Source organism: Rhea pennata, chromosome 2, assembly GCF_028389875.1.
Source record: "Rhea pennata isolate bPtePen1 chromosome 2, bPtePen1.pri, whole genome shotgun sequence".
NCBI classification, from domain to species: domain Eukaryota; kingdom Metazoa; phylum Chordata; class Aves; order Rheiformes; family Rheidae; genus Rhea; species Rhea pennata.
The window spans coordinates 14,331,249-14,340,354 of record NC_084664.1 but is presented as its reverse complement, the minus strand read 5'-3'; the positions used below and the strand labels follow the sequence as shown (position 1 = coordinate 14,340,354).

Here is a 9,106-nt window from a genome sequence, read left to right as displayed (position 1 = left end):
TGGCATTTCTCCAACCATCCATTCCCTGCAAACATTCCTCCCTCCCCCACAGCATGGCTGTGAATCACTGTGAGGCAGATACCTTGACTCTTTCCTGAATCTATGAATTTGAGAAATAGACCACTGTGGAAACAGATTTCCTGATCTTGTGGGTTCCCCCCACCCCCCGCCTTTCCCCCCTCATGTTGTATGGGAAAGGAAGAGTATGAGGTTTTGATTTTTGTCTTTGTAGATCTGGCCAAGCACTGAAGACAGCAAGGAGAAGGCACCCAGGAAAAGTCGCTGGGTAAGAAATTTGATTCAGGCCAAAATTCGACACACAACATTTCACACAAGTTCAGCCAGCACTTTTATTGGTCATGGATACAGATGAATGAGGGGAGACTAAGAAGCACAGAGCCAGATAAACAATTTCTCTATGTCTTGCTCTCCATGGATAGAAAGCGAGGCACCACACTGGAGTATTGTCACAGAATAATCCCCCTGTATTTTTATTTTCTGCAGGCTGGGAGGGTAGAGTGCTTCCCTGCACTTCCAGCTGTCTCCTTTGATTTTTCTAGCATCTAGCTGAGTCACTGGGGCTTGGTGCTGTGCCTAAGATTCTGGCTTTAATTAGGTCTTGTCTAATCCTGAATCCTGGTACTCTGGCTAGTCTAACACAGTGTTTTATTTTGTAACAGCTCTTATTTAGTTACCATTTGCTATTTTATCCAATATGAGAATTTTATGTGTGAAAAAGTGATTGCTACATTTTGCTTCTGCTCAACAATGATGCTAAAATAGTTTTCTTTGGAATTCTGACTCACTATAGGCTGATTCAAACGGAAAACTTTGCTGCAGTTTATCACACTTAAGATAACGTGTAAGCAAACAGAGCCATTACAAACATTACTTGCTAAATATCTCTTTTAACCATGTAATTTCACTGCATTATATTCTATGTTTTTGTAATTGGTAATAACATATTTTTCAAGACCAGTCCTAAATCCAGATTGGCCTTTTGTAGGGATTTGTAGATTAAGACACTAGGCTGAGCAAATGAGAATCTTATTGGCTCAAGAATGTTCTCGGTATATCTGTACTATATAAATGTGTTTATATTTAGAAAGTGCTGCTGTCCAGAGTTACTATGTGGTGTTCAAAGTTACTACACTCCCAACCTGCATAAGTGTAGAGTGAGCAGCCCTACTCTCTGCAGAGTACTCTAAGATTACAGTAGTTGTTTTTCTTCTGAGTTGAGAAAAGAGCCTCAAGTTTTAAAATTCTCAGTGATAGGAAAAAAAATTCAGATAAGGCAAAAGTTATGGTTGACCAAGCTAAAAGATTTAACTATTTTGTATTTTAAATAAATAAAAGACATGATATAATGAAAATAAGTTTGGAAGGAAAAAGTTCTTAAAAAGGAAAAGAATAAAAGCCTCCATTAAAAAAAAATGTTTATATTGCAGAATATTTTAATTTTAAAATAAAACTTCAAAGACTATTCTAATGAAAGACTATTCTGTAAAGTTTTTAAAATGTATAGCCACCTACAGAAACCTACAGTTTTGAAAACAACATGCCAAGTAGCTCATAAAACATTGAGAGTATTTATTTCTTGTCATGAGAAAATTTAGCTCCTTGGTACATTTTCCGCCATGTGCAGGGGCACTTGCATCAGTTAACTCCTAGGAAGTGATGTCTAAAAATTGCATTAACCCTTCAGTTGGAGAGAATCCTACTGCAAAAGAGCTTGAAATATTTGCAAAGGTTCCTAGTGTTATTTCTCTATCATATCCACCAGCAGATGGTGCTTTAGTTAAACCTCTATTGCTAAACAGAAGCAGAATGGTTTTTAGAAGTATATTCAAATAAATCCCCCAAATACAGTTGGAAATCTCCACGTCTTAATACCTGAGTTGACTATGAACCAAAGACAAAACATTCTGTGATTTCTTAAGAGAAATGGATGCGAGTAGTGGAAGATAAAGGAACTATGAGCCTTAAACTGGCAATATCAAGCTGTGCCACAAGTATCTGATTTCTTTATCTGGCAGAATATGCTGCATGAAGAGAATGCAGCATATGTGCAAGAACCTTAGCTGGAGATGGCAACCTTCAGGAAGTACACTGGTAACAGATCTGGTATGGATGAGTGTGTATTGAAAAGCAAGGGAGAAAACAGTTGTGGAGACCGGCTGTAGGCTCAGTCGGTTTTCAAAATCTCTTTCAGAAATGTTCCTTACAGATTGCAGTGGCAGCCTGCCTCTTGAATGAAGCTCACACAGCTATCCCTTGCAAGGTTATAGCTTGAAATTTGTTTTGACAAGGATAACACTCATAGACATGTGCCATTGTTTGCACACAGGCAAACTAATGATGCTCAGAAGCTAACAAAAATTATTAGAAAGACATTAAAAAAGAATCAAAAGAGATACCAGTTTTTCTAAACCTTTAAAAGATTTGTCTTCACATTTTATAATAAAATCTACTTGAGAATAATTCCTCCACTGACCAAAATGCATGCAAATGTTGAGAAATAATTTTTGTTGCAACTCAGAGAATGCTTTCGGAATAAACGTAGATAGGAATAAAGCTATGTATAAACTACTTTCTAAACCAAATAGCTATTTAAACCTCTATACTATCTTATACAGGAAAAAAGATTGCAAAGCTAGGTAATACTACCTTCCAACAGTTTTTGCAAAACTATTTAAAGTACAAGTCTAAGTGATTACATTTCTCACACTGAGAAATGGCTCATATTTATCATACTGAGAAATACTCTCAGAGCACTGGCACAGCTTGCCCAGAGAGGTTGTGGAGTCTCCTTCTCTGGAGATCTTCAAGGCCCGCCTGGATGCAACCCTGTCTAACATGCTCCAGGTGACCCTGCTGGAGCAGGGGGGTTGGACTAGATGATCTCCAGAGGTCCCTTCCAACCTCAACCGTTCTGTGATTCTGTGGCATTCAAGTTTAATGGCTAATGGACGTATCTGCATCACCAGAAGTGAAATCTTGACAAAGAAGAAATAGGTCACAAATATATTTCCTACCACAGAGTTCCAAAAGCAGTGTTTACTGGAGAAGCTGCGACATTTCAGATGTAGACAGAATGGTCCCTGTACGTCACACCCAACTTTAATGAGCGTTGCAAGGTTTAATTACTATTTATTCAATCCTATAAAAAGAGAACTGCAATCAGGAGGGCATATACTTAAATATTCATTGTTATTCTTATCAAGCTATGTTTGAAAGTAAACTGTTTGTCCAGTGCATTGAGATTGTATTACAAGTCTGGAAAAGACATAGTAAATTCTACTAGCACCGTATTTTAAAGATAAAAATGTAATGAAGAATGTGCCTGTCCTTTGTGACATAGAAATGCTGCTTGTTTTTTAATATATGACAGATCTTCTTTTCGCAGTTTCTGAAAAAGCTTCCTATTCTAGACTCATTTTCATGTAGTAGCTTTTATACCCTGTGCTCACAGGAAATAATATGGACAGCTTTAAGGAAAAGTATGTTATTTATGAACTGCAAGCTACAGTTCGGTAATTCAAGTCCATTAGTCATTTACTCATATCAAGTAAGTACTCATATTTGAGTCCATCCAAGGCAGATTTACGAATGCAGTTCGTAACAAACAGTAGTCACTTTCCACTTCCTAAATCTGCTTAACATTTGTAAATGTTGAAAAAAATGCATGTATATGTACCAAGAGGCTTGACATTGTTTATACCTTTTGTATAAATGTCAGAGTTATTAGCATGCATTAATGAAAGATGTATAACAAGCAACAAATGCTTTCTTTTGACAAATTTTCAAAGGTTTGTAAATTAGGGACATTGGTCCCCTAAATCTCTGCTGGAGAAAAGATTTTTATCCCTTGTGGTTTCTAGTTGTTTTTACAACAAATATTCTTAGGGTGGTGTAAATCTATTGGCAGCAGTAGACCTTCTTGTGTTTCTTCGTGAAAAATGAAGCAATTGCAGGAATCAATTTATTTGCATTGTATTATTTTTACTTTTAGCTGTTTGGCGTTTTTCAGGGGTTCAAGAATGCTAGCCCGTAATTAGCCCAATGATAGTGACTAATAATAATAGTGACTAATAAGAATGACTTCCAGCTACTCAAAAGATTAATGTGATCAATGGGTTTCCATTTTGAACATTGTGCTTTAATAGTTGATGAGAAATTCCAAATGTCTGTGGAAGTAAAATGTAAGAGCCGAAAGATAATGTGGTTGGAAGGTATTACTAAAGCTGACATCATGTCTCTTACAGTCAGACATGTAAAGCAGCACACCAGATTTGAACAGGGCTTTGGAAAGGTGGTAGTGTTGTTACATGCTGGAAAGGAAAAAATCCTAATAGTCGTGATATAATATTTTATGGGAAGAATGAAAGTTTATTCAGATTATTTATTCCTGGACTCATCCTGTTCTTCCCTGGGTCAGCAGAGAACCACAGTAGCAGGGAACCACAATCAGTTTCTGAGAATTCCCATCCCACTAACTTGTAGATCTGTCACAAATTTTATTAGGTGGCAAAATATATACAACAAATCAGAAAACAAACAAAAAAAAAAAAAAAAGTCACCTGAAGAAAGACTTCTGCAGACCAATGAGATGAATGTTATCATACAAACTCCTTAATTCTTCTTCCAGCATTTGAAGAGATTGGTACTCAGCTCAGAAGGATGTTAGAGCATGTTTTAAGTTCAGGCGCTCAACTTGTCCCTGCTTTCAATAAAACTACCACAAATAAGCACATGCATAACCGAATTGAGAAATATGGGAATAGGTCTTCTGGGCTCTAGTTCATATCCTGCTTAACTCTGATCTACATATCAGTTAATCGGAAAAGAAGAAGGCTAACTGAAGGGAAGCAAAGAAATTCTAGATTAGTACTAGGCTGGTTCATATAAACCAATAATCTGACAGGTGGAGAGAGTCTGGACTCCTTATTTCAGGTTATCTGCAGTTCTTGGAACTACCCATTGTTATGATAATATAGAGCTGGAAAAGCCATCAAGACCTCTAAATTCGCATATTGTGATCTCTACATGGCTCTCTTAATGTGACATTGTAATAACTGAATATTCAAATAGTTAATGTGTCAATTCTAATGAAATTCTTTCCCCTGAAAATTATGAATAAAAACATAAGAAACAATAGCCTAAGAGCGAAATAGCATTTCACAGTTAACTCTGAAATAAAGCTAATGCAATAAGTACGTAACTTATGAATAAAGGCTGAATACTGCTTTTACAAAACCATATTAATTTAACTGCTACCAGTCTATCTTCTGCTCTGAAAAATTGCAGGCTGAGCTACTGAGGCTCTAATAACTGTACTGGCACAGGGACTGCTTTCACTGATGAAAATTTTGGAAAACCAGAGATGTTCGTACTCTTGCACATTATTTTAGCTGCCAGTCTATTAGGAGTGGTTGCAAAGGGAAGACTGCTAAAGGAAGATGAGTTTTTAATATGTTGCTAGTGTCAATATACTGAAAATAAGTATTGATGTGGGTCAATAGAATGTGAAAAAAAAGTGATTATTATGAACAGTTATATTTAAAGGTTTCCAACAGGGGTGGACTACTCCAAAAAAATTATTTAAAACACCTGGAAACATGCGACAATCTGACAATCTGCTTTAATTGTTAGGTAAAAAAAAAAGTAAAAAGGACTGAAGAGAAAGGATTAAGGTAAATGACACTAAGGTGTCATGGTTGTTATGTAGTTCCATAGATATTGTAGTTCCATAATTTCCCTTTCATTTTCATTGATTATTGCTAAACCAGAAAAAGTCCATGAATAAGAGACTTTCCAGTATTTATCCCATTGGTTTTATCACATAGCACCAGTTTTCTATGCTATAAGTTTTTCTACACCCATGTCTGCCATTAATTTCAGTACGCTGTATTTTGTGCTGGAGAGGTTATTGTACACCTCTGGACTAGACTGAAGTTTGAACATACTTTTTGGTTGAGTTTCCTTAAGGTTTATGAAGTATTTTCAAAAGCACTTAAGTAAGTATATTAACCTGCTAATTCCATGAAGTTAACGGGAGGTTGTGCTGTTATTTCAGATGGGACTGAATTTGCTTTAAAAATCACATTTTTAAAGGCTAAATGATAAGAAAGAGCTCCTGTGTTTTTTACCATGTTTTACTGGAAGCCCTAGAATACCATACCAATTAGTAAACTAGTGTGAGAAGATTAAAAAAGGAAACACAAACAAACAAACCAACCCCCTAAACAAAGAAGCCCACTCTGCAATCCTTTCTCTGGATTCCTTTTTTTCAGTTTGCTTTTTGATCAGCATTTGAAAAGTCACCATGTATTAACAAAAAATTGCCAAATCGGCAATTGGTTGAAAACATGAAAAAAAAAAGCAGGTAAAGGAAGGAATGTGTGATGAAGGAAGGCTCTTTAGACCTTCAGCTATATTTTTGGAAAATCATTTACAACTAGAAGTATTTTAACACATTTCAGTTCTTCCTCCTGCATAATCCCCAGCTGGCTTGCAGCTGGGGGATGTGCAGCAGTGCAAAGGGTTTTGGGTGACGTTGTATGAAAACGTATGCCAACTTCATTCTAAAAGCTTGTTTTACCCAACAGCCTCTGTGCTCTTTTACCAGAAGTGCACACACTGTGCCTCCTGTCTGAACGCTGACAAGTAGCTCATGATTGCCAGGCATCTGCCACTGGCATGAATGGACAATGAAAATGTGCCATCCATCTCTGGATTTAAAGACCATTGGATCCTATATTTATGAAGAACAGCTCTACTTCCAATAAGAAAGGGTTCTGAAAAATTTACCATCCAAAATCTCTTCAGTTGATGACAGACTTGCTGCTTTGAGAGGGAAGTATCTCCAAGAATGATCCAACTCTCACAGTGACTATGAGTACCTGAATGGAAGATTTACGTTTAAATATGTGGGCAGCAAATGGAGACTAGGCTTGCAATACAGAAAATGTGTAGTGGAAATATATATTTTTTTCCTTTGTGAAACACCAACCAAGGAGAAACACTAGTGGCGGGGCTGCAGCTGAAAGAAAAGGGAGCTTGAGGGTGGGTGCCTAGGCAGAGTCTGCCCGTTGTTGACGCTAGGCAGTCCCTCTGATTTGCAGTTGATTGGTGAGGTCCTAGTGACCAAGACTGCTATATTCACAATAAAATTGAACCACAGTCCCTAAGGTCACAAGCACTGTCATACCCAGCCTGCCCAAAGGCCTGTTCAGCACACTGACCCATTTAAGAAAACACTTCTACTATACACGGCATGCACAGAAGGAGGCTCGGCCGTGCCCTGCTCTGTGTTGAATCGATCTTTCAGAAGCACAGGTTTTGCGCAAAGACTGTTGGTAAGAGCTTGTTCTGGTGTCTCGATGAAAAGAAGCAGAGAAAAAAATACCACTATGGTCAGAAAATCATATCTAGGATGGAAGGACAAGTCCATATACGGAGAAGGTAGAATTACTGAATGCCTTCTTTGCTTCAGTCTTCACTGCTAAGGGCAGTCCTCAAGAATCCTGCAGCCTGGACATGAGGGAGAAAGTCTGGAGAAGGGAAGACTTTCCTTTGGTTGAGGAGGATTGTGTTAGAGACTTTCTGGGCAGGCTAGACATCCACAGATCCATGCGCCCAGATGGGATGCACCCACGAGTACTGAGGGAGCTGGCAGATGTTGTTGCCAGGCTGCTCTCCATCATCTTTGAAAGGTCCTGGAGAACTGGAGAGGTGCCTGAGGACTGGAAGAAAGCCAGTGTCACTCCAGTCTTCAAGAAGAACAAGAAGGAGGACCCAGGCAACTCTAGACCAGTCAGCCTCACCTCCATCCCTGGAAAGGTGGTGGAACAGCTCCTTCTGGATGTCATCTCCAGACATATGGAGGAAAAGAAGGCGATCAGGAGTAGTCAGCATGGATTCACCAAGGGGAAATCCTGCTTAACCAATCTGACAGCCTTCTATGATGGCATGACTGGGTGGGGAGATGAGGGGAGAGCAGTGGATGTTGTGTACCTTGACTTCAGCAAGGCTTTGGACACTGTCTCCCATAAAAGCCTCCTAGAGAAGCTCAGGAAGTGTGGGTTAGACAAGTGGACAGTGAGGTGGGTTGAGAACTGGCTGAAAGGCAGAGCTCAGAGTGTCATCATCAGTGGTGCAGAGTCTAGTGGGAGGCCTGTGGCTAGTGGCATCCTCCAGGGCTCAGTACTGGGTCCCATCCTGTTCAACTTCTTCATCAGTGACCTGGATGAGGGGACAGAGTGCCTCCTCAGCAAGTTTGCTAATGATACCAAGCTGGGAGGAGTGGTTGACACACCAGAGGGCCGTGCTGCCATTCAGAGAGACCTGGGAAGGCTGGAGAGTTGGGCGGAGAGGAACCTCATGAGGTTCAACAAGGGCAAATTCAGGGTCCTGCATCTAGGGAAAAATAACCCTAGGCACCAGTACAAGCTGGGGGCTGACCTGCTGGAGAGCAGCTCTGCAGAGAAGGACCTGGGAGTCCTGGTGGATGACAGATTGACCATGAGCCAGCAATGTGCCCTTGTGGCCAAGAAAGCCAATGGTTTCCTGGGCTGCATTGGAAAGAGTGTTGCCAGCAGGTCGAGGGAGGTGATCCTGCCCCTCTACTCAGCCTGGGGAGGCCTCACCTCAAGTACTGTGTCCAGTTCTGGGCACCCCAGGACAAGAGAGGCATGGAGCTACTGGAGAGAGTCCAGCATAGGGCTATGAAGATGATCAGAGGGCTGGAGCATCTGCCCTACGAGGAACAGCTGTGAGAGCTGGGCCTGTTCAGCCTGGGGAAGAGAAGACTGAGGGGGGATCTGATCAATGTGTACAAGTACCTGAAGAGAGGGTGTCAAGCGGACAGGGCCAAACTCTCTTCAGCTGTCCCGTGTGACAGGACAAGAAGCAATGGGCAGAAATTGAATCACAGGAAATTCTGCCTGACCGTGAGGGGGAATTTCTTCACTGTGAGAGTGACGGAGCACTGGGACAGGTTGCCCAGAGAGGTTGTGGAGTCTCCTTCTCTGGAGATCTTCAAGGCCCGCTTGGATGCAACCCTGTCTACCATGCTCTAGGTGACCCTGCTGAGCGGGGAGGTTGG

General features: G+C 40.3%; 1 long non-coding RNA gene across 1 annotated transcript in view; it reads left to right on the top strand.

Moving 5' to 3' along the window:
- The first annotated feature begins 218 nt into the window (after positions 1–218).
- LOC134135983 (uncharacterized) overlaps positions 219–9,106 on the top strand; it is a 96,152-nt gene continuing 87,264 nt past the window's right edge. Inside the window, exon 1 of the long non-coding RNA XR_009957398.1 lies at positions 219–286. This is a non-coding gene — a long non-coding RNA (uncharacterized LOC134135983). The remainder of the gene's footprint in view (positions 287–9,106) is intronic.